Raw genomic sequence first — 26,299 nt, forward strand, 5'->3', positions numbered from 1 at the left:
TTATCATCGCCGAGAAGATAGTGAGAAGATTTTCAGTGACTTTCTTGCACACAATTCCCAAAATAATTTCACAGACTCCCCAAAAAATAAACATGTTTTTACAATTTGATTACTACGAATGCTTACAAGCGCGAGCTGTGATACTACCTGACATTATCCCGCCACGGAGCTCGTCTCAAGTTCCCATTCAAGGCAATCACAAGTGGTGGAGGTGTGAAACACAACCTCGCTGCAATCTTACCCATCTTCCCTGTGGAAGGCAGAGAGACAGATGGGTAAGAGAGCAGGCAGCCTCTTAACACACGAGGAGAGAAGCAGATTGGATGATGAGAGTGATAAAAGCAGATACTGAGATAGGTGACATGTGCTCAGATACGTGCGCATAGAGCGATCATTACCATAGCCATGACAAAAGAGTATATAGCAGCAGGCTGCTGGAGGAAAACGCTTCAAACAAAACACGTTGAGAATGCAAAATCATGGACATACTTGAGTGATGAGAAACCATAGTGCCACAACTGTGCAGAGTACAACTAGAGAAACACACATGCTGGTCTGAGGCACTCACACACACAGCACACCACATTTCCTAAATTGGTATCAGTTGCTGAGGAGCGGAATCGAAAGTTTAGCTTTTTTATTAGTGTGTCCACCCACTAAAAATGAACTTTATGAGATACAGTGAGTCAGGCAAAGAGGAGGAAAAAAGAAAAGAGTTTGTGGAAGCTGCTGCTACTTACAGAGTGGTGAAAAAGCAGTGAGGCCGTAATCCATTCATCTATCCTGCCTTATGCAGCTTAGGAGTCATTTTGGGTCAGTAATTGGCCTTTAAAGAATGTTTTTGGACGATGGGAGGAAACTAGAAGAGAACCCACACATACAAAGGGAAAACATGCAAATTTGTGAAAACATGCACAGAAAAGCCCAAAAGCCTGATTATATACTGCATGTGGTGGGAGCAGTGGTTATATCGCCCTCAGTTCTACCTATTACCATAAACACAAGCCAAGTCGTATTCCTTCACAAGACAAAGCAAGACCGGAGAAAACAACTGAAAGAGAAAACGCTCGCCGTTGTTTCCCTTGAGAAATAAATCTGAGTTTTGTAAACATAAAACAGTGGAACCCAGAGAGGGGAAGACTCGTCCTCATCAGCGGGGCTCTGCAGTGGCAGTGAGTCTGCAGCACAAATCGGTCGCTGAAATGCAATTATTCTCACTGAGGGTGGGGGTGTGGGGGGTTTGAGGGGGGGTGGGGAGCTCATTTAGCTGCTGTTTGACTTCGCCTGCTGATCATCAAGCTCCATTAATTAAAGCGGTGCTTCGGTTCTGAGGATTTATACATGCACATACACACACACACACACACACCAACGCATTCACAGACAGACACATTTATACATGCATACACACACACACAAAGATATATACATACACATATACAAAACTGGACCAATTTTCGAACACACACTTTACTTTTATCTCGCCACGCGCCTTCAGTACCTGATTTTTCGACTGCCTGCTCTGCATGCGTATTAGCATCAGTTGTTACGACGACGATAGAGAGAGAAAAAAAAAGCAATGATGTTTAGAAATGAGTGCAAATTGCAACATGACTGTGAAATAACTTCTTATCTACTTCATTAAAAAGTAATCAATCATGCATGCTTTGTTAGTGCGCACGCGTTACTTCAGAGTAGATGGGGCTTTAAGTCATGCGACCTGAGTGTGCGTGTGTGTGTGTGTGTGTATTTGTGTGTTTGTGTGTTTGCTCCTGGCTAGCTGTCAGGTACATTTTACAACACAAGCACGCAGTTATTAAAACAGCACACACAATCACACACTCGCAGCTAAGCTGACATTAAAGAGTGTTAATGGAGCTATGATTGGCAACACACTATCTAATATTCCCCTCTGTTATTATTGCTAACCCAGTGGTGTGTGTGTGTGTGTGTGTGTGCCTGCGGGGAGGCAGCAAATGCATACTCATGTCCTTTACCGATACTGTTAAATTCACCTATTATTTATATAACTGCCTACAGCCAAACAAGAGGAATACAAACGTTTCTGTGACTTCACTTATGAATTATAAGATCCAGTCTTTAAGTAACACATTTAAATGAGAAGTACTGAGATTTCCCTGCATCATGATCTGTCTGATTCCCAGCAACACCACAGGCTTGGGTAAACCGGACGGAGAGAATTTAACTTTTAGCAAAAACCTCGATCAGGGCTTGAGCGTGCCGTCAGGCTCAGAGATCAACTGGTTCAAAATTGCCTCGCGACACAGAAACCGACGCTGCAAGGCTAATTCCGGAGCCATTTCGTTTAGCGGTGACGGCATAATGGAAAGCTCATGCCAGACATGACAATTTGAGTAGACACAACATTAACAAAAAATAAAAAGAAACAACAAGGCTGAACAAAATAATCTGCTGCTATTTATAGTCTGACAGAGGGGAGGCATTTAGGTTGGCGATGAGGAAACTGTCACAAGTCGTCAGGGAACAGTTTAATTTCTCGCTGTGTTTAGGAGTAACTAGCTAAATAAAATAAAATATAAAAACGTGCCATGACTCAAATGGGATTAGAAGACGATGAATGAGTAAGAAGTGGGGCAATTACACGTCATATTCACAAAAAAAAAATGGTGGATTTTCAGGGTGAAGTGCTGCAAGCTTAAAAGGAGGTGAATGAATGGCTGGCTGGAGTGCGAACGGCAACACAGAGGTGCAAAAGGCGACAAAGACTGCAGAGGAAGCCATTCCATGCAAAGTGGAGAAGAATAAAGGTCAGAGAGGGAGCAGAGAGGTTATGAGCATGTCTTGCTCCTTCAACAAGAAGGTCACGCAGCTCTGGAAGAAGGAGACAAGTGTCTCTGATTGAGGAGTGGAATGCAGTCTGGTTTCACTCGAAAACAGAACTCCTCACTGGGACTGAAAACCCGTCTCGGGTTTCCAGACTCTAATTTAATGATCAAAGGTCATCCAGCTTTGACTTTAATGCCTGTAAACTTGTCTAACATCAGCAGCTCGGCAGTGAAAGTTACTTTTTAGAGGTTGAAACACTGATGGGTCACGCTTGCAGAGCAAAGCAAATGCCCATGTTATTTCTCACATAGCAAAGGGAAAGGTTGGATATTTAAGTAAATGAGTATCAACCACTGCTTATTTCACTTATGCTGATTTATTCTTTGTACCATCTTGTTGATGCGATATCAGCTGGCAGGGATCAGGTTGTTGGACTGCTAGTACAGCTTTGGGTCCATATGAGCCCCGCTTCAGGCCACACACCTGCTCTGGAGCTGCTTTCTGCTCGGTTACGTTTTCACGTCGCCCACTGCTCGGCGTCTCGACCCCGGACGCTCGGGCGCCGGGACCACCGCTTTTAATTTTGAAACACTGCATCTTTAAAGCTCCGAGTGAGATGATTATGGTTGGAAATGAGAAGAAGTCGGAGTTGTAGAACAGAACGGGACGTCCTTCAGACTGAACAAGAGCAGCAGCGATAGTATAGTATTCATCGACTTACAGCACAGGAGTGCGACTGTAAGAGCAAACAAGACACGCAAAACATGGAGACAGCGACACAGAGGAAGAAGAAGAAGAAAGGAAACTAGCAGACAAAGATGTGTGTCCCAGATCAGTGGATGTACTGAGGGGTGGGGGGGGTTCAGCGCCCTCCACGCGCCCCCACCTTCCCCCCGAAACGCAACCCACCCCTCTCCCCCGCTGAGCTCTGGCACTGATCAGAGGCGCGAGCGTCACTCTGCATTGCTGCCACACACTGGGACCGAAGGAAAACACAGCGTTCCTGCAGCCGCACGGCATAATCACAGCCACACATGCACACAACACACACACACACACACACACACACACACACATCCTCCGGACAACAAAGCACAAGGCACACACTCCAACTTTGCATTTCTGCAAAGGAGACTCACACAGAAACACAGCAAAATGAAAACACACACATATGTAGAGATATCCTGGTTATAATCAGCAGCCTTATCATGTCACGCAGTGACGCTTTAACATATTGACTTTATTCAAATGGATTTTCATATAATTGTAACGGCTAAACAACTGTTTTCGTTCATACATCATAATTAAAACTAAATACTTTTGTGGGCAGCTACATTCAGAGGATTATCAAAAAACTACCAGACACATTATTGTGACTGACTTCTATATTATTAAGCACAGCGAGAGAGAATTAAGACGTGCAAACAAGAAGTAAACACAGTCCAAGTGCAGTGCAGTCCTGTAATTCATAGATAGATACAGGAAAAGATGAAAAAAAAAAATAAGTCATGATTAAAAAGTGATCAGATCCTACATGCCAATCAGGCTAAGCCAACCCCTGCTGATACACTAAACAGATGGCATTCCTATTTCTCCGAAGACAGCAGCAGAGGGAAACAGGGGGAAAAGGGAGGACACAGCAGATAGGAGGAGAGGAGGCGGGGTGTCCTTGGTGTTTACATCAAGTCGTGGATTAGCAGGCTGGATTACTGTCACCAGATACCCTGTCAAGATCAGGGTGAGGAGGTCTAATCCGCCACAGAGCTGTTGATATTACAAAGGAGGCCTTGGGATTGTACTGTCAAGAAAACTGAGTGAGAGACGCCGACATTATGACTACAGATGTAGCAATCAGCCGTGTTTACAGGCATCAAAGCAGCGCAAATAATAATTTATGTTTTGATAATTCGGGCAAGTACTTCGGCTTAAAACTGCAATTTTCAAAGGAGACAATCTCCGACTGTTGAGTGTGTCTTACAGTGAGAACAAACTGATCATGTTAGCTGCGCTGCGGAGGTAATGACGACACCGGGTGGAAAAGCAGCAGCGACTGACTAATGTGAATCAGACCTGCCAGATGTCAGAGATATCATCGCTTCTGGAGGAGTTGTTTTTTTGTTTTTTTTGTTTTTTTTTTTAAAAAAAACAGCAATACGTGTGTTTTCACAGCTCAGAAGTGAAACCCCTTCACTCTCCTTCTCCTTCACTTTAAGAAATGAGTAAATCGAGACCATTATGAGAAGATGATATAAAATCAGAGGAATTAGCAGGTTGAAATCGAGCATTTTGAATGCATGGGAAGCAGAACTGAATAAAAAACACGAACCCCGAACAGATAGTATGCACTAAACCGCCGAGCACAGTGATTCACTGATCCAGTATAAGTGTGTCAAGAGCACAATTTGTATCACACCAACTTTCTTGGTTTCTCACTAGATGGCTGTCTGTCTATCCCTTTTTTTCTCTCTCTCTCTCTCTCTCCTAGAGTGAGTAACAGCATTTCAAAGAAAGGGTCTAGGCACAGATCCAACTGCAGAACCCCTCTGGAGTCTAGAGAAATAGCTGACATCTGCCCGTCCCCTCTCCTCGCTCCATCTCTTTCATTTCTGCCACTCCTTTGCTTTCCCTCTGTCACATCTGAGAATTACAAATCCTCCTCGGTGAGATAGCACTCGCACATGAGCACTAATTTTCCTCCGCACGCGCTCCATTTCCAGCCCCTCGTGGATGTTTTCTGTTCTCAGAAATAATCTTTGCATTGTGTCATCTGCTACAAGCGTCACTCACGGCATTAGCGCCGCACTCAAACAGTCCTTGGTTCCAGAATAAGGTCACTCGAATCCGCGCAGCGCGAGCCGTTCTTGGCTCGGGCCGGGCCTTTTGTGCGGCGGGCCGCTGATGCAAGCCGAGATTGGTGAAGTGTGTTATCATCAGCGCAGATCAAGAGGCTCTAATATCATTAGAGCTGTTGAAGAGGCCCGCTGGCTTCCCGTCAGCGCCTCCTCCTGATTGGGTTAGGCCGGGGCCGACTTCCTGAATGGGCGGAGCCGGTGGGTTTGACACACAGCAGCGACCGGGGGAAGGCCATTTATAGGGCGAACCTAATGAAGCCCTGGATTCAATTAGGACGACTGAGTCCCGACGAATATTCAGGAGCCATTCATCAGGGAACATTATGAACCGTAATCAGACAAATCATGTTAGAAAAACGATGATTAAAGAGCTTCATCTGTACTTATTAATTAACTGCATAAAAGGCAGAATACTAAACCGAAAGCTGTAAGTATGAACTCAGGTGATATTGATAACCACTCCTGCTTACTCCAGGCAAATTTCCACGCCTTCAAAAGAGCAATTAAAAGATCACACTCCTCTTCAGAAACCTTAAAGTTTGATGGCAGTAAAGCAGCTTAAACTTCCCCTTAAACAGTATTTAATCAGAGATGCGCACGCATGGCAGACTCTGCGTCAAGAAAGAAGGTATCTCCTCAGTTATTCTTCAAACTGTCCCAGAGTTACGTCCGTGTTGTGCTATAAGCTTGTTTGGAATCAAAAGAAGATACTTTGCTGTAATTACTATAAATGCAGCCAAGAATCCTTCTTAAATGGTGTTGCTAGGCACTGTCTGACAGCTGCTTTCATAGAACAAATTCAAAGCCTCTAGCTCTCTCTCTTTTTGCATTTCCCTCTCTCTCTCTCTCTCCTCCAACTCCCTTATTCCCCACACTAACGAGCAGACAGGAATGCAGGGCCGTGTAGACAAATCAGCTCTCGCTTCCATCGGCTGCCGGCTGGCACCACCTTAAGTCCCAACACGTCCTCCCTCTTTTCTCCATCCATCCATTCATTCCTCCTTCACTCTGCCTCCTTTTCCTCCGGCTCCTCCTTCAGCTCGCCTGTTAATTCCTAAGTGAAAATTTCTGCCGCCCTCCATTTTTTCTTATCTATCTTTCGCCTCCCTCACTATTCGTCTACATCTCGGCTCCGGTTTCCAGTCTTCCACTCAACACAGTCATTAATTATGAGTTGTAGTTTGCTTGAAGCCGGAATGACAGTGGATATTTTGCTGCAGTGTAAGAAACACTGAAACAAGACACGGCAGAGTGGTGAAGCTGCGTGTGTGTGTGTACAGCCAGGCAGCACATTCAATAAGATGGTGCTCATGACAATCTCAATAAGAAATTCTTGATTGTCACATTAGCTTAGCGATTATTACCATCCCCCTTCAGCTTATTACAGATGGATCGATAAATCCTGCATGTTCCCTGCCAAGAGGAATATGCCGTTCAGAACTGATACACATGTTGATGTCAATGTTTTAAGTGAATAAGAAAGTAAAAAAAAACAAAAAAAAAAACAGCACAACTTGTTTTGCTTCTGTTTATCCGATAGTAACAGCATCCAGTGCGCTTCCACATTGTTATTGACTTTTAAATATTAACGGCGCCGTGGGCTCAGTGCGAACTGTCAACAAAGCCTTCATAGCAGACATTGCCGTACGTACACAGGTCCGCTTTCACTTGAGAAGCTTTGATCGTCTTGCATCGAGTGGAATGCCAGATATGTGAATATAAAGGGGTAAACTGTGTGCACAGTCACTACAGGTAAATCAAAAACTTTTCCAAGTATTTTGTTTTCAATTTTAATAGAACAGAAATGCCTTAAAACATTAGAATGAGCTACTGGATGTCAGCTTTGAGTGAATGAAGCCCATTCAGTAAAGATAATGCCAGCAGGGGGAGTGACTTGGTAAAGTCTAACAGATCTATTTACCAAACATCCAACAATTTCCAGTGTGTTCAACAAAACACATACAGAGCGAAACGACGTGACACCGTAACACACAAAATACCGAAAACACTGAATGTTCCAGACAGCTGATCTGGAACTGAGAGAATAATTCATCGCAGCGCCGATGCTGCGCCGTCTTGTCTTCGATTGGAGTTTCCCGCATATGTTGGTAGCGCTAAAATGACACAGCCTCAAGAGATAATGGCAAAATTACCCTAGAATGAAGCAGGAAGTGAGACTGGCAATCATCAGGAGCCCTAAAGCTGAAAGGTAGTTCAAATACGCCACTGCATTGCCCCTCGCCGCCCCAACTGTGGCATTAAATTATGACTGCTTGGAGAAAATAAGGAACTTCACTGCAAAAAAAAAAAGAAAGAAATGCTTCCCTGCTGTGTTTCACACTGCCGCGGGATTAAAGTGAATGTGTTGAGGGCAAAGGAAAGGAAAGCAACGTGGCTCTGACGAGCAAACGGCCAGGCAAACAGATCTCACTGGAAAATGTTTGGCACGCATCACAAAGAAAAACTAAGCGTGGCAAAAGATAAAAGAGCATAACATAACATGATATTATGGAACAGTGATACGTAACACAACATAACATCTGTGAGCCTCATCAGTACAGTAGACTTGTTTGGATTAAGGCGCTTTCGGATAATCCATATAGGAAGACGAGTCTAAAAGATCTTAGCTTGTGGTTTATTAGACACAACTGGATTGAGGTCAGCGTTCAGTCTGCTGCGGTGAACTTATTATTTACTTTATTTCTACAATTGACGTTTAACCTCCCATCAAATTACTGAGGTTATGAAGAAATGGGCCTTACACACTGAGGGTAGGTTAGTTTTTGTTAGCGTTTCTGGTTCTCTTGGCTCAAAGTCAATGAAAGCAGGACGCTAACGTAACATTTTACGATTGATTACAGTTCACACTGACTCTTTATGACGTGCCAAAACGTGTGCTGTGGGAATTTCTCACGCAGACATACTGACAGCAATCAGCCACAGCAGCTTAGAGATTAGGGTGAAATATGGAGAGGAGTCATGGTCCAGGTTGAGACAAGCCCAGAGATGAGTAGAGCCTTGAGGGAGAGCACGAGCAAACCGTCCCCTGTAACATCTGAATACATCGAAATGTGAAAAACAAATGTGCACGGCTTGAGTCTGAAAGCGTGGCGGAACAAAGAAAACCACGAAACCTCCAGAGTCACAGTGACCCACGAACGGCAGAGAGTTTCTATGTTTTTGATTTACTTGTTCCCATAATCCTTGAGCTGCGCCGCCACTGACTCGCCATCTCTGAAAGATACGTCTCCGTTTCTTTCGATCAGTAATTGAACTTTATTTTTTCCAGATTGTGTAATTCACACTGTCAAATAAAACTGTCTGTAACTGACATTTCATTACACTTCATCACTTATTCCAGACTCATACATCAATAGACTATTTAACGGCGTTACGACGGTATTCATTTCCCGCCGGTTACGGCCTGTGTGGGACCATCGGGACAAAAGAACATTATTACTATATGTCAGACTTACTGCTTCTTAAATAACCCGGTGGCTAAATCAGGTTTTCTGGCTGAGTCAATGTACAGGATCAGACCTGTCCCTCACTGTGGCTGCTGCTTTCTTTCAGCCCGTCTTTATTTCCAGTCGTGTCTCTGTTTTCTTGACCCGTCTGAAGCCACGGCTTTTCCCGTCTTTCCATCTCGATTGCTGAATAGAGCGGAAACAGACTTGACCTCTGAGATTAACGTCTTAGACATGAAAGATTTATCGTTTAGCACGGCTTTGTGGTGATCAGACTGAAACGATAAACTGCCCCTGGAATTCTTACAGATCTCTCAATCTGTTTATGCATCTATTTCTTCGGGCAGGTGGATGAATTTGTGCACAGTTTGACTGTGTTTCCAATGTGTTTATATGCGTGCAATTCTGAGCTCTAAACAAAGGACGAGGAATACAACCTACAGGACAAAACCAGCTGTATTAATCCACCCGATCACATGCCCGACCAGCACACACCATCACAATGGTGCACATCTGCGAGCCTCATCACTGCTCCACATGATTTGGTTTGCTTGAAGCACATGGATTAAAGCCCTCTCTGATAATCCCTGGAAGAAGAGTCTTAAAGATCTCCGCTCCTGGTTTACTAGACACAGTTGGGATACAATCAAGTCTGTAAACTGTGGGGAACTTAATATATTCTCTTTATTACTGTAATTAAAATTCAACCTCCTGCCAAATTAGCACGACTCCATAAAGTCTGAATGTCTGCGAGCGGTTTTATTACCGATTCATGCAGGACTATTGATCAACATGCCGTCACAAGACCACTTTCCTCTTCATCATGTGTCTTAGTTCTTATTCATATCCAATAGATATGATATCAACAGTATCAGATTAATGTATATATATGAACTCTCTTCTTTCCATCTTTGCAGCCGCTTCATTTAGAAAGAAAAAGAAAAGCCTTGTTACGATTCTTCTTGGAAGTACATTTCAGCCTATTCACATACCTAACCAGTGCAAATGACCTCAGTATGAGGCATGTGAGCGGGATGGAGAACGTGGGGTGGCGTACAAGTGAAGACAGGATGTCTCCACCTGCTGAGACTTGCAGCCCTCCTGTAATGGTCTCAGAAAACTGAAAAGAAACCAGTTACTTGACAGGATGTGTCAAAAGTGCCCTTCCAGAAATATCACATTTTTTAAGCATATTCAGCAAGCGGTGCTGCATAAGTAGCTCCGCCGTAGACAGACAGGAGAGTGAAAATCTGATCGAGGAGCACGAGCGGAGAAGTGGATGTGTCATTTCCCTAAAAGGTCGGAGTTAAAATGAGAAAATCATTACCATAAGAAATGATGGTGATTAAATAATGTGACATTTAAGCAGCGCCGCAAAACTCAACATGTGCTCGTTTGGTGCACATCGCTTCCAACGCACGTGCAAAAAAATTCCCCTCTTTTTTGTAAGTCATTCAGTGGCTGTGTTGTGAGGAAAGACTGCATCTATCCACAACGCTGAAACTCATGTTGGCGTGACGCCATAATAAGTAGTAATTGCCTGTAATTGCCAATAATTGTCAATAATTACAGTGCAGACTCTCCTTTGGGCTTGTTAGGGAAATGTTGACAATGTTAATATTTAATCAATGAATCAAATGATGCGCTGCAGCCGTCATTCATGCAGCAGATGCATGTCCATTGAGGAGAATCCATTCAAATACTGCAAACTTTCCGCAGAGTTTCTGCAGCCTGTGGAGATAAAGCCCGCGTTGCCAAGGGTATTGCACATGCAAACACACAACGTAAATACGTGCCCGGGCTATATAATTCCTCTTGTCCTGCTGTGGTTCACTGCTGAAAGTACAAATGAGCTCGACTGCAGCCAAATCAAAGTGTGTGCACACGCAGGCCAGAGGAGACGATGCCCTTGAACGAAATAAAGTGTCTCTACGCAGTGTGTGAAAGCAAAAACATGATTTATCAACATGATTATAAGAATACGCTTATTTATTCAAGCGTTTCTTCACTGCTTGATATAGAATTAAAGATAACAGAGTAACTAAATATTCAGGATAAGAATGACATCTGCAACCCGGATTCTAACTCATGACCTTTTCACTGTGAGACAGAAGGGCCAAACACAGCCTCAAATATATGTGTGTGTATTCCAAACACTAAAACGTGACTCGACTTGCTTTTGATCTGTTTACAGCTAAAAGACTAAATGCGCAGGCCTCACATCAGAAACACGAGCGAAACAGCTTTGTTCTACATCTGGATGGGGTGGGCGTGACCCAGGGCGAACAGAGAGAGAGAGAGAGAGAGAGAGAGAGAGAGAGAGAGAGACAGAAACAAAACTGTCAACAAGTTTGGAATGATGTGCCCACATTAAGAGTCTCGTTAGAGGGCATTCAGGCTGTCAACTCCTCGGCTTTTGACAACTTTTGTTTGCGGTATCTTTCTTTCTCCGCATCAAAAAATGATGATCCTGAGAGCGGGGTAGGATTTCACACGGCAACAAACGCTGGGTTCGCCAGAAAGTGTCTCATCTGACAGCCCGACGACGACAGGCTGAGAACAGGTCAGAGGGGGCGGCGGTGTGCACACTGGCTGTTTATAGATTCAACAGACGATTAAATTGGGTAATGTCACCGCGTAACTGCTGGTCTTTAGATTCCCCGGAGGGTTGATCATTAAAAGATTCACTTAATCTCCACTCAGTAGTTACAAAACAAACGTGAACTTTAAAGCAGTGAGAACAAAATAGACGTTTTAACGTGCTTGTACAAGAAATGAAAAAAAAAAAAAAGAAAAACTTTCACCCATTTGTAGAAAATCTATAGTTAACAGTGTTGGCTTGATGGAAGCATCTCATTTAACGTCAGTCGGCATTCACCCCGCCTCTGACTAATCATGCAGCTGACATTCTAATATCAAGTAGAAAAATGAGAATTTGCAAGAAAAACATCCCTCGGCTGAGATCTGAGTGAGGGAGAGGTGGGTAAGCTTGAGTTCAAGCAGGTTTACACTCCATTACAAGCCTCCCCGCCGCCGCCGCCCCTCCCTCCCTCCCTCCCCGCCGCTCGCCGCTCCTCAAACTTTCCTCCTCCTCCCTTTAACTCTATCCCTCAAAGCCTGTGGCATAAACACATCAGACAGGCTTTCTCGCCAGCCGTCGTTCACAGCAGCAAGTGAGAGGATGCAAATTGTTATCCAGCATTTTGCCCCTCTCCTCTTCCTCCCTCCTCTTCCTCCTCCTCCCTTGCTTTCGTCTCTCCCTCTGTTGGTCATGGCCATTTTTATACTTTGATTTGCTGCGAGCTTTACCTCATCGCATTGCTTTTTTTTTTTTTTTTTTTTTTTTTTCTTCCCAGGGACATGAGGAAAAACCTCTTACACACAGTGACTTATGCACGGACAGACGCACACACCACAGAACTATCTGGTTTCCAGATTTGCCGGTGGGCGCAGAACAACCCAATCAAAGCTCGGCTGGGAGGCCTGCCATGACAATGCAGAACGGATGGACAAAAAAAGAGAGGGGGAGGGCGGATGGGAGGGATGAGAACCTCATGCTTTCTCCACGGCGATGTCGGGAGACTCCGGCAGAGAGGATGGGCCTTTTTCTTGTGAGCCGACAGAGGAGAAAAAATTGCAACACAACAAAGTGGCTAACCTTTCCTCTCCCAGTCCGTCGTCGGGGGATTGGAGCAGCGTGGATGTCGGCAGAAACTGTGTGGGAGGTGCTCAGCAACCAAAGGCTCCATGTAAATACTACAAGACACTTCAATGAGGCGAAATAAATTGAAATCCTTTAAAACACCATGTGTAATATTCTGCGTTTTGTTTTCTTATGCCAGCGCTAAATGAAAATCGACAACTTTTATACATGATTTTATCATTTCATGTGTTAATATCTCAACTATGATTCCACATCTTCTGTATTTGGGGCTCCTGGCCAGCTTTGGGAGGTTATGATGGATATTTTTCATCCCTTGTAACATTCAAATACTGAATTATTAATCTGCCAATCACTTTTTTCTTATTAACATGAAAAAGTTGTGCGGCGCACTCGGCTCAGAAAACGTGAAGCTAGAAGGGAAATGATGATTGGATCGGCGCTGCAAAGCATCCGTCAGTCACCGGTCTCAAATTACGGATCTCAGAATTCAGTCAAAGCAGCAAATATTTAGAGTCGTCGCCGTCCAGGATGTCAACAACCGTCAGCACGCTTCCCCACTCCTCAGATTAAAAAACCTTAATGGCGAATGTTTCAAAAGCGGTTCCTGTGATACATAAGGTTAAAAGCCCATCGCGGCGTCGCTCATTCACGTCTCCTGCCTCCTGCTATTTTTCCACGGCGAGCGCAGCAGCGAGCGCCGTTTCCGTGGAGGGGCTTTCAGTTGACAAACCGTGTTGCCATAGGAACACAGTCAGTTGCGTGGGTGTCAGGTAAGGATGGCGAGTGTCACAATACTGGAAAGATTTAATAGGACTTCCACGAACTGAGCCAAACAGCAGCGCGAGCTCAAGGAGAAGAAGAAAGAAGGAATTATTACATTTTAAAAAGGTCCCTGAAAGAATGTCTGATCATGTAAACAACAAGCTGAAGCCCCAATTTCCAGATTAACCGCACTGATAGTTTGGCTTCGGTTTCAGTTTCACTAAAAAAAAAAAAAAAAAAAAAACTGTCCAAAAAGATTCATATTCCAGAGCAGCCGCCACTTTCTTGGCGAGTACAATAACAGCGATCAATACGACAGTGATGAAAGTCCAAGGTTTAACAGAACAACAAATGAAACATGTTTTATTCCAGGAGAGCAGCAAATTTCTCCACAGCAGTTGGCAGGAGTTGAGCCTTGGCTAAGAGTCAATCACTGCATTTACACAGACACAAGCGACTTCAAATCCCATCAACAGAAGAGAAAATATACTCAAGAAAAGCAAAAATCACTGAAATAAAAGCCAGAAACGCACAAAGAATAACAACATAAAAAAAAAAAAAAAAAAACAGAGGAAAGTTAAATGCTAATTCTCTTTGTGGCGTTCACAACATGCTGCTGCCAGACCATGATAGACCCTGGGGGAAGGAGCAGGTCGGGGGGGGTGAAGGGGGTTTACAGTAAAGTCGGTCCTCCCTTCACCCCACTGCCTTCTGGCTATAGAACAGCAGGGGTCCCCCCTGAACCCGCTGTTTCACAATTACTGTGGAAACACTGCATACTGATGCCCCCCTGACACCGTGACACCGACGGCAGACAGGAAGCCCGGGAGAAGGAGGCACGGGAAGTGGCGCAGAGACGTATGATTAACTTTAAATCCTCCGGTCATCCCGACCGAGGGTCCCTCTCCTGCCGCAGGGAAACAACACCACACTGTAAAAACACAGTAATCACACACAGTAATGGTATGCTCAGTGTATTATACTGTCGCGCTTCATTACTCCAGGGGTCTGAAAACACCGCGTCAATCATAGCAACACGACACCGCGGTGAGGGCGAAGTATTTTGAATAACTGCAATCACTTTGCATAGCAATTTCAGTGTTGGTTACAGCTTAATGAAGGCTTTGTACTTGTATCTTCCAAAAACCTGAAACGAAAGCCGGCGTTGATTTTTTTTTTTTTTTTTTTCATAAATCCTCAGAAGAGGTGGTGTTTTGAGCACTCGCAGCCTAAAAGAAGCCACTGACCTCTTTTAGTGAGCAGCGCCACGAGCGCCGATCCTCTCCTCAAGCAGAAACAAGTTCAACGTTTCTGAAGAACGGGACTCTTTGGGGTCAATCCAGAGCCGCGGCGAACCAATATAGCTCGATCAGATGTGGGACAGGAGTATCGAGCAATGAATATGCTCCTGAAAACTACTGCTACCACCACTTCTGCACTGGAAACGCAGGCTTCAGCAACATATTCCCAAAACAGCTTGTACCTGCAGGCTCATTCTTTAGAAACTGGGAATTGGGGAAAACACCAATGATTAGAGGGTTTGACTCAACACAGAACCTGTGGGAAGTATTTCACTCCATAAAAAGCAGCAGACGTGTGTTTGTAAGCTACACGACAGATACTGAAAAAAAAAAAAAACTGAGATGTAGATTAATAGAACACGTCTGAATGCACGCACGTATATTTAAAACACGCGTGCTCGTGCCTATTTGCGACAGGCGGGATGAAAACAGAATTAGGCGCCTAATCCTTGCGTGGACTTAAGGCGTCAGCGAAGGAGCAAATGAGGGAGAGCGGGAGGCAAAAGAGGAAGAAGGAGGAGGAAAAAAAAAAAAAAAATTGCCCTAAGACCGTCTGCAATTTTCTCATCATTTCATGCATCTGAAACAAAACTAATTTAGTGCTTGTCATGCTCGGCTTGGCACACACAAGCATAAGAGCCAATATGCCACAGCATGTCATCTGCTGCTGCATCAAAGAGAGCTGTTTATATATCAGACTCGCGGCTCCATATGAATCATCGGGACCTGGGAGAAAACGCTTAATACGGTCTTATCGAGAGAAAGGGTCTGGCAGACGCACCGGAGCGTCCCTGATTCCCATCTAAAACAACGCTCCACGTCCCCCTCTCGGGTTATAGCCTTCCTCATAGGTCACCCCAATGTCACAACAGTCCTTTCCATTTTTTATTCAACTACCCCACACACACACACACACACACGCAGATAAAGTTATGTGCTTGGCAGCTTAGAGTGAAGCAGAAAGATATGGGTGGAGAGTGCTGCAGGCAGAAACCGTAAGAGAGAGGGAAGGACTGAGTAATAAGATGAAAGGAAGCATGAGAGAAGGCTGGAGGGAAAAAATAAAAAGTGGTGGGACTGTGATATAGCAGCGTGTACATTGGGGGGGCCCCATTATAAAGGCGTGTGACAGCTTAATAGGGCCCTGGCCGAGGCGAAAACATAAGCGCCGGACAGCACGGTGCGCGCGCTCATAGACACATCTATGCATTTACATATATCGTCTCAGTAGGCCTCACACATGTGCTGACTAAACTATTCAGAAGAGAACAAAGGTTCTCATTAAATTGGACACTGTGACATGTATTGATTTCTCCCCGCAGAACTCACAACGCCCATTGTTTGGAGATCCTCACTTCAGATCTCTGCTGTCATTGCTGCGGCAAACATCAATATGCGGCTCCGTGATGCATCACAAAAGAGTTAATTACATACTTGTAAGCAATTATTCTCTTAATGTAGCATAGAATCCAGCCAGCATATTGGAATTTAGATCAAAACCGGTGAGAGATATTATCTTTTCGAGTGTCAACTCAAACATAATTCCCATTTCACACCAAGATTATTGAGGTGAAGCCCCCATAATTACAATTTACGAGAAGAAGCCGGCATGATATCATCCTAAACATATATGTTAAAAAAAATCATAATCCATTCATAATAAAAAAAAAAAAATGACAGATTAACTCCTTTTATACTGTGCCTGCCGACGCTGTTCAAAAATCAATGTGTCTTCCTGTCCTAAAATATGGGAGACAGATTATAGTGGGAGGAACAGTTGGTAACACGGAAACACAATTTGCAATCTCCTCTGTGGTGTTTGGTGGCGTGAGAGAGAGGAGGGAGTCTAATTGGACACCCGCCTGTGTCTGGTAGTCCTGTCACAGCCCGGAGGGGTGTAAGTGTGTACGACTGGGAGGGAGAGAGAGAGAGAGAGAGAGAGAGAGAGAGAGAGAGAGAGAGAGAGAGAGAGAGAGAGAGAGAGAGAGAGAGATCAAGTGGGAAAGAGAGCAACAGAAAGAGAATGAGAACAAACAGAGAGCTCCATTCAGGTCCAATTCACAGACACATCATTCAGTCTGACATGACGATACGTCTCTGTGACCCGTGTATTCATATAGGGCCAGTCACAGATGCATCATTCACACCCACACACAAACACACTTCCGCCGGGCCCTGCCTCCACCGTTACTACGCATTTATATCTTTTCGAAGACTTCCCACTCAAGAGTCATTCACGGTTCCCTCCCTGACGCCGCAAAGTATTTTCTACGGAGCTTTATTCTCCGTACATGCGCCGACCCCTCAAATTGCTATGACTGTCTTTACTGCCGCGGCTCGGAGTGAAGAGTTTATCCATTAGCGAGCCATAATATTGACAAGGCCGCGCTCTCCGGGTCCAAACTCCAGTCCTTGTAGCCGTAACACTGGCCGACAGACAGGGGTTGTATGTCAATGTGAGGTGCTTACAGGCCGATAAAAGGCTGCTGTTCCAATTCCTATAGGCAGGCCTTGATGGACAGCGCACAAGGAGAAGGGGAGAAGGAGAGAGAGAGAGAGAGAGAGAGAGAGAGAGAGAGAGAGAGAGAGAGAGAATGAGTGGTGTCAAGTGCTCTTACAGCCTTCAAGAATTCAGCTGGTATTTGGTAAAAAGGCTAAGTGCCTTAACAAAAGGTGAGTTAGGGTTATTAAACTACTCTGAAACCACTTTTTTTTTTTCCATTGAGACCTTGACAGCAGCAGAATGGCCACACAAAAAAAGAAGTTTCTCAATCTGGAACAGCCAGAAATTTGTTAAAATGTATGGTGATGGAAAAGACAATACCAAAATTCACTTGGAAACCACAATCACAGCGAGGAATTCTGCCCAGCAGGTCCTCGCCAATCACAATATGTCAACAATCAAACACAAGTTTGTTCAGTTTGGTGCTTCTACTGAACCTCTGAGAGCAAAATGAATCACATCCAACCATATCACGTTTTCCCAAAGGTGTGTCAAAAACAAATATATTTCGCAGAGCAGCAATTTTATCACGAGGAATTTAACCTGCAAGCTATTGAACATGAACCTCTTGATGCAGCAGCATCATTCAGTGGCGACAGAGAAACAATAAGTGATATCTACTGCATCTCGCCTGTGAACCACACTGCCCCTCGTGGATTTTTCCAGCGCACAGCCTCGTCCCTGCAGCCACACTCTGACGAATAGGTGTGGAAGTAATGAGACTGGGGATGTGCAGAATGTTATTCTGTGAGTTACTTGCATGACAACAGGAAGACAATGAAGTGATTGGTGATATTAAGTAAGTTGATGAACTGATGGATGGAGTGTGGAGTGCAGGTGGGCAGAGGGAGAGGGAAGCCGGCGGAGGGGATCGGACGGCGCTCAGGCTGCCTGCTGTATTTGGGATCTGCGGTTTTTGCATATAGGCTGGAGCAGCTGCTTTCTGAGCATGAGGTGCGAGAACGGGTGGGTAGGAGGAAGGGAAGCGAGGAAGGAGGGAGCGACGGAGCTGGAGCGAGACAGGAGATAGATATAAAAGCCGCATATGGAGCTGGAGACGTACCGACGCGCTGCAGGACGGTGAGTTAAAGAGCCTCCAGCAGGATTCAGTTCAAGATCCAACAATCCTTCACTTCAGCTGTGACACCGAATGCCAGGAAATGACCCACAATGCTCAGCTAATAATTAGTATTACGTGCAATCACACAATACACAAAGCCAGTCAGTTTTCAAAACCAAAAAGCTTAAATTCGTGACAATACCAACTGTCTTAAACTTTACTGAGAAAAAGAAAACCACTCTGTTCAGCCCACTCCCACAAGATGTGAGCTGTTTTCTAAACTGAGCATTCAGAACTAATAAAACCCAGCAGGTTCGACCAGATTTTGGCAGCACAAGACAAATCTGAGCTCGAGAGTTAAGTGTTTATGCCTGCACTCAGTTTGACAATTAGGATCCTGCTCTGAGAACACTTTAAGACCCCTAGGTTTGCAATTTAGTCAATTAAACAAAAACACTTACAGTTGCTGGAGTGACAAGGTGCAAAGATGATCTTAATTTATCTCCCTGGTCCTCTTTGCAACCCACAATCATTTTTAACGACCTAATTCAACCAGATCCAGTCTAAATGTCAGGTTTGGAGAGATCTGGAAGCTAAACAGTGGCCAGATGTCCCCCAATCCCACGACTGGAGATAAAGTCACATTAAACTCAGCAGCCCACTGCCACAGAGAGCATGTCCCTGTGGTGGTACTGCAGTGTTTTCTGTCAGTAACTGTGAGGAGAGGCTCTCCTTCCCGAGGACCCTCTCTGCCTGTCTGTCTGTCTGAGGCACATATCAGCCAAGTTCAGGCGCTGGGAGCCACACTGTCACACCAGACAGCCATCCTGGGAGGAATGTGTCAGGTTTCATCTCACAACAGTGATTTACTCCTGAAATCCCACCTCTGCAGCTACAATGTCAAGTGTACAAATTATATACATAGGCATCAAAGTGATCTTTATTAGAAGAAACACCAAAGGACGGCCTGGATTGAGCCACCAGGGGAACCCTGTTAAAAGTTTTCCTCAGCATGCGTAAATACTCCCCTTGAATTATGTTGGGGGAAATTGCACAACTTGAAACATCTCCAGCAAACAAAAAAACATCTGAATATGTTGCGGACTTGCAGCTGCTGCAAAGCACGCCTGACAGAGTCACGTGCGTGCGGGAATGCCGGGCAGTTTTGTCCGTTTTTCATGATTCAAAGCTGAAATCCCAGCTGGAGCAGTCCATACAGCGAAGCCGCTTAATCCTACACATTATTCTCCTCCATCCGCAGCAGTGCTGCGTAAATCCCCCGCGGAGTCCCCGGGATCTCGTTAAGTTTTCAACCGCTCGGAGTTGAACGCCGCGCGCACGATTTGGGGCACGCAGCCCTCACATGGGATGAAGGGCACGGGTGATATGAGGAGCGGGACGGGCGCGAACACAGCCGATGTGCGATCAGATCAAATCAGATCGGATCGGATTATATTATCCCCCCCCCCCCCTTACATAGCAACGCGCGGTCCAAATGGGCCGGTTCGGCGAGAAAACCCGCCCGATCGGCGGAGTGCGCAGAGCGGGCATGGCGCACAGAACAGGTGCAGCGAGCCGCCCGTCACCTGGCTGCTGCAGTGGCCAGCCCTGCATCTCAGGGAAAAAATAAATAAATAAATAAATAAAACACCACCCGCCTTTAAAGGCACCAAGAAAAAAAAAAGCACACAAAATACAGCAGTGTGTGTGTGTAAACTAACGCCGTGACAAGAGTCTCCCCTTACCTGTAATCTATGCAGATATCATTCACAGCCGCAGCCGCATCGACACTGCGGATAAGAGGCACGTCCAGAGAAATCCCAACTCCTTCTTTTTACTGCTCCCCCCCCCCCCAAAAAAAAAAAAAACCGAGAAACGCTCAGAATGATCTTAAATCCCGTCCAGACGGCTTGTCCACTTTAAAATCCCCGACAAGAGGTGCAGCCACAAGGCGATTCCTGCACATGAGAAAGATGATTAAAAAAAAAAGAAGAAGAAGAAGAAGAACTAGCGGCAGACTTCCAGCAGCATCCTCCGGTCAGCGGGACTCTCGTAAGCCGCTCTGAGTGCTCTGAGACGCGGGAGCCGCACCTCCCATCTCCCGGCGAGGACGCACTTGGTATGCCGTTGGAAAAGCCGCTGCGCCGCACGGGATACCGCAGGAGGCTGTGCCTGTGCGTGCGTGCGTGCGTGCGTGTGCGTGCCTGCTCGCCTGCCTCGCGTGTGCGCGGGTGAGCGTGTACGTGTGTGCATGCAGAGTTAGCGTGTGTGTGTGTGTGTGTGCGTGCGTGCATACGTGTACGTGTGAGTGTGTGTATAGATGTGACTCAGTGCGGTGCTCCTGCTCAACTGAGGTGCTGAGGGTGCTGCAGCCAAGTGCGAAGGAGAGAGAGAGAGAGAGAGAGAGAGAGAGAGAGAGAGAGAGAGAGGGAGAGGGAGGTGCAGCAGGGACCGAGGGAGGAGAGAGAGAGAGAGAGAGAAGAGAGAGACAGAGAGGTACACTGCTTCGGAGTTTGCTGCTTCACAGCAGATCTTCAGGCCGGAAGAGGCTGAGGAGATGCTTGTTGTAAAAGACAAACGTTTTTAACGCGCGTGCAATAAGATCAGTCACGCGAGGGGGGGGGGGGGGGGGGGGGGGGGGGGGGTGTTAGAAAGGCGCGTTCATTCCACATGTCTCTGGCCACCACCTTGAATGCGCATTAATGAGCAGAAAATACAACCTCGGAGAGGAGGTATCAACACCAGTCCTGTTTATGATGGGGATAAATTTGATGGGAGATAATCCCAAGATCCCTCCCTAATGTAGATTTAGAATAAATTAAAGTTCATTGTCAAGTTTCACTTTTAAGACACCATGATTGATGGATAAATGCATTTCACGCCACATTAAAACAGATTGCTTTATAGTGAGGCGTGGATGGGTCCCAAAAGCCAGGAGATGGTTTATGTAATGCATTCATCCCGCTGAGAATGGGATTTGGCAACGCCAATGGGGAATTTACACAAACACGCCACAATACCGGGGTGAAATGATCAGATCATCGGATTTGAATACCTAATCGCAGGATCATTTAAAGATGAAGATTAAGGCAACACGGCTACATAATTACGACCCTTGCATGGTGGCGGGGGGGATTAGGAATCTGCGTTTTTGTGTTCACTGATGATCTCCTAAACACGCCTCAGGAGTTAATTCTCCCCCCGCACGTTTGAGCCAATTAATATTTTAAAAAACCTCATTATGTAATCATATCTACAGACATAAGCACGTGGAGGGTCGTGTTTTCTATAATGTGACTTTCTTATGGATTGTGTGGGAAAGCTTTCTGGAGGTGGTTCATGTCATATGCTAACTTTGAGAATGGTTCTTGTTGGTTTACAGTGTAATGTTGTGATTTTTAAAAGAGTTACTGACATTATGTGGAAGAAAAAGTGGGATATCTTAAGAGAATTAACAACACATTAAAATAAATAAATCAGTTTGTCTCACTGACCATGTGCATCTGTGTTGGGAGTGTTTGGGGCTCTGGTGGAGAGATGTCGTGGCTGCTGCAGCATCCTCTCCCTCCCTCCATCACCCCTCCTCCTCCTCCTCCTCCTCCTCCTCCTCTCCTTTGCTTTGAAACACTGCATCAGAGCCCCACCTACAGGCCGAACAAACTTCACAGCCACCCACAGCAACAAACACAAACTGCTCCACTGGTCCAGCATGCAGTGAAGTCAAGGTCTGACCTGAACCGCGATAGAATCTATATTAAAGGACAAATATATAGAAAACACGACAGAAACACGACGACTTACCCGCAAAAGCGTAATTATGCAATTTATATGATAATAATGTCATAGTGAAGACCACTGGGTTCGGTCCTGTTCAAACTACTGTTGAACCAAAATGTTGAGATGAAAGTCATTTCGCCACATGCAAAAAGTCAGACGACACATTTTTTTTTTTTTTTTGACGTGAGCTCAACAAGACAGGAAAACACACTTAAAGTAGATGAGAAACATACCTTATTTTGTTCCTCCAGTGAATTCACAGTGAAACTTTGTTTCCAAATTGTTTGCGGTTAAAAAAAAAAAAAAAGGAAGAAACAGGAAGTGATTAGTGCAGCTGTCAGTCACGTGACCGAATGCCACGCCCACGTGACGGCTTGATCCTTCAACTTTTTGAATTAGAAAAAGTATTCATATAATAACTCTTTCTTTTTTTTTTTACCAAACTGCACAGAATTTGTTGCACCTCAAGTGGGTTGGGGGGGGGAGCGGTTTCTGTGTGGCGTTTGCATGTTTGTTGTTGTTGTTTTTGTTTCGTTTTGTTTCGTTTTGCTTAGATTCCTCCAGGTTTTGTCCCCCGCCATCCTCAACTTGATGACAATATTATTGTCCTTGGGTTTGATGTTTATACCAATTCAAAACCATTATAAATAACTTTAATCTATCATATATCATCTCCCCAAACTTCACAAAAGTGAAGTAACATTAAAGTGTCCAGACCTGGAAGTTTGAAAAAGCACCTAAAAGTTAAAACGTGAAGCAAGCACTGGGATTTGAAGTATTCAAGGAACAGAGCAACAATCACATTTGATTTATGCCACATCCATTGTACAAGTCAGTGTTTGTGAGAGCGAGATGTAATATCCCCGGCAGTCAGGAGTTATTAAAGTAAGAAAGAGACAAGCTATTAACAAAAGCATCAACTTGCTGAAAGAGAAAAGACAACAAACAGCAGCAAACAACGCGAGTGCAGCCATCAGAATAATTGCTGGAGAAGCAGCCTCTGAGTCAGACTCTTCAATACTCACTCCACACCTCCAACAAAGCCTCAGACACACACCGTCTCCATACCCACAAGTTGCCTTTGAAAAAAAAATAGAAGAAATTCCTTTCTTTGTTACATGTCCACATGACATGACAAAGTGATCACATTTGTTTAGTCAATGGTTTAGTCCGTTTTCTTCACTGATAGTATGTTATGGCAGACGCAACTGGCAACTTCTTAACAAATAATAATTCATAGCAAGATTTATTTTGGACACTTTGATGAACCCCCCACCTCAATGACCTTCACCAGGGTGAACAATCAACGCTGTTTGTTGTTGATTTCCTCTTTCAGGACTTCATGAGCCAAGTCAGACCTTGTTGCTCTTTTAAAAATCAATATAATCGAATGATCAAGATGGCTTTTTTTTTTATATAATTAAATAAACAGGGAACATGCAAACAAAGAGCAGGGGTTTGATGGGGGTCACTGTTGGCTCAAATCCCTTTGACAGACCATTGATTTCAATACGTGTGAGATCTGTGGTTCATTCCTTATACTCTGGCCGTCTTGTCAGAATTTGAGGGCATCTTGTGGAGTCATCTGAAGGATGAATGCATAGATACCGGCCAATCTATTTTAATTATTCAATACAAGCATGGAGCTAAATCAACAGTCTGTGGATCTCAATAATCAGATAGCTTTCAAAGCACAGCAAATCAATGATCCTGCAATCTACAGTGACAATAGTCATTTCACAAAGGGTCGCAATCCGCTGACCTTACGAAATTAATGTTAAGGTCACGGGTCCATGTTTAGATCAAACGGGCCGGCGTGAAGACGGCGATAGGAATGTATAATTATTTTTATCACGGGGGGTAGCATGTTATCTGTGTTGTGCAAGAGCATAATTTTAATTAAATTCAAGGACATACAGGTTCGTCCTGAAAGCTAAAACACACATTTCTTGATATTTAGGAGAATACATTATAAGCGACTTTGTTCTCGCTGACCCTAAAGACTAATCTGTGTTTTGATTCGCTTTATCATTTATTAGTCCATTTGACATTAATGTTAGCTTTGGTAAATTGCTGTATGTTTATAGCAAATCTTCTCTAACATCTTTTCTTTTTGTCCGTTTCTAAATGAAAAATGATAATAATAATTGAAGCAAATCCATAGTAGGTGGTGTCAAACACGTGGTCCAGGGACTAAAAGTGGTCCAGTTGGGTTGCACTGAGAGTAGTTTTTTGTAACACAAGCCTGAAACTAAACTGAGTTAGCAGCAATCTTATTGGTAAAAATGAATTTCATGAAAGCTGCAGCTGAGTTGGTGAAAATCTACAGAAGGTTGCAAAAATGGTGCTCTAACCATTTGTGTGGATTAATATTTCTTATCTTAGAAAAATAAGTTGCTAAGCTTTTGAAATTCAATTTGAGTCCATTAGAAATTGAACATTTCCATGCATTTCTCTCATTTCTAAACTAAAACAAAGGGGGGAAACTTGGCAGCCAATGCTGTTTGCTGTTGATTGAAGCAGCCGAATTAAGATGCAATTAGGCTTCATGTGGCCTCCAAACTGAAGTGAGCCTGACTCTCCTGTTTAAGAGCTTTCACTGATAATGCAGCACAACGCAAACACTCATTGTGCATCAGGGATTTTATCATTTGTCTTTCATTGTGTTTCGATTCTGGAGTAATTCAAATATGAGATGAATGGAGGATGCTGCGTTTGTGGAGTCTATTGCATTTCAAATTGTGACCTAAAGAGGTTTCATCAATACTTCATGATATCGAGAATGTCAACATGAATGCATTAGAAGTATTAAAGATATGCTGCACACCGGCAGTCACGGTCAGACTGTTATTTTCCAGGTGTAATTCTGAACCTTGACGTATTACCAGCTCATCAAATGTGGTCGGTCAGCGTGAAAGCGTGCGTCCGCGAGGGCATGGGGAGGAGAGGAGGACGCCGGCTCAGGGCCGGGCTCTTTATTAAAATGCACTGACCAATCTGACTTCCCCCATTTGTCTTGCAAATGAGATGATGACTTATGGAGGCAACATGAATAGCTTTGATGAAGCCTCCTTTTTAATGCAGTCAAGTGGGTTGGAGGGAGGTGCGCGGTGTGTGTATCTGTGTGTCTGTGTGGATCCTGTTGCCAGCTGGCATGTTGTTATTTCAGCAGCCCTCCTCATCCTGCTCAAAAACTCTCTCTCTCTGTATGTGAGTGTGTGTTTCTCTGTGTGTGTGTGTGTGTGACTGCTACTACACACATGCCTGTAATGCTTCCCTGTGTCCTTTGAATTAACTCAGTGAACCCCTTTAAACACAGCTGTACGCGGTTTATCTTAAGCCTGTGGGGATACAGAGATCACCCCACAGTGGTACACTGTTCCCGCGGGTCTTCCACTATCCCCCTTCACACACACACTACCACACACACACAGGCTGCATCACCCACAAAGTAGACATTCATCACGCATCTGTTACAGTATATCCCTCAATGTGACAGGCTGCTAAATCACTCATACAAAGTGTGTATATGCTGCTTTATGGTCAATTTACAAGTCATTTCTATCCCAGGGATGATGATGTTTACAAGCTGCCAATGGCGACGCCTGATTTAGTGCGTCCATCTTCATGAGGGCGCCCGCCCATTTCTTTCCTCTTTCTTCCTAAAACGCCGGCGTGTGTTGGCGTCGTCCACGGCGTCTCAATTCTGAGCAGAAATCTATTAGTGTGCCGCTGGACTAATGAAGTTTTATGCGCAGTATGGACGCAATGAATGACACTGATATCCCATTGATTTGGATTGTAAATAGGTTTTCAATTTTCTGTCTCCAACATGAGTTGCTGGATAGTAAATTATATTGAAGCTGACATTTTCCTGTATCCAGAAGGTGCATTGGTGTGTGCGCGCACGAGTCGGTGCGTAGGTGTGGATGGATGTGTGTGTTGAACGTGTCACTCAGTCATGTAATTAGTTAGTTTGCATATTGATAGCTTACTGCTTTTTGTGTAAATGTGTGCGCTTGTGTGATTCGGTTTTTTATTCCATCATGTCATGTGAGTGTTTATTCATCCGTGGATCATCGGCCTCCCCATCAAGACAGCAGCT

General features: G+C 44.6%; 1 protein-coding gene across 2 annotated transcripts in view; it reads right to left on the reverse strand.

Moving 5' to 3' along the window:
* Positions 1-20,278, reverse strand: part of plxna4 (plexin A4) — a 203,057-nt gene extending 182,779 nt beyond the window's left edge. For both annotated transcript variants that reach the window (XM_030113595.1, XM_030113596.1), the window contains exon 1: positions 20,163-20,278. The gene's annotated coding sequence lies outside the window, so the exon portion shown is untranslated. The remainder of the gene's footprint in view (positions 1-20,162) is intronic.
* Between the last annotated feature and the right edge of the window lie 6,021 nt (positions 20,279-26,299).

Source organism: Salarias fasciatus, chromosome 17 (assembly GCF_902148845.1).
Source record: "Salarias fasciatus chromosome 17, fSalaFa1.1, whole genome shotgun sequence".
Lineage (NCBI taxonomy): Eukaryota > Metazoa > Chordata > Actinopteri > Blenniiformes > Blenniidae > Salarias > Salarias fasciatus.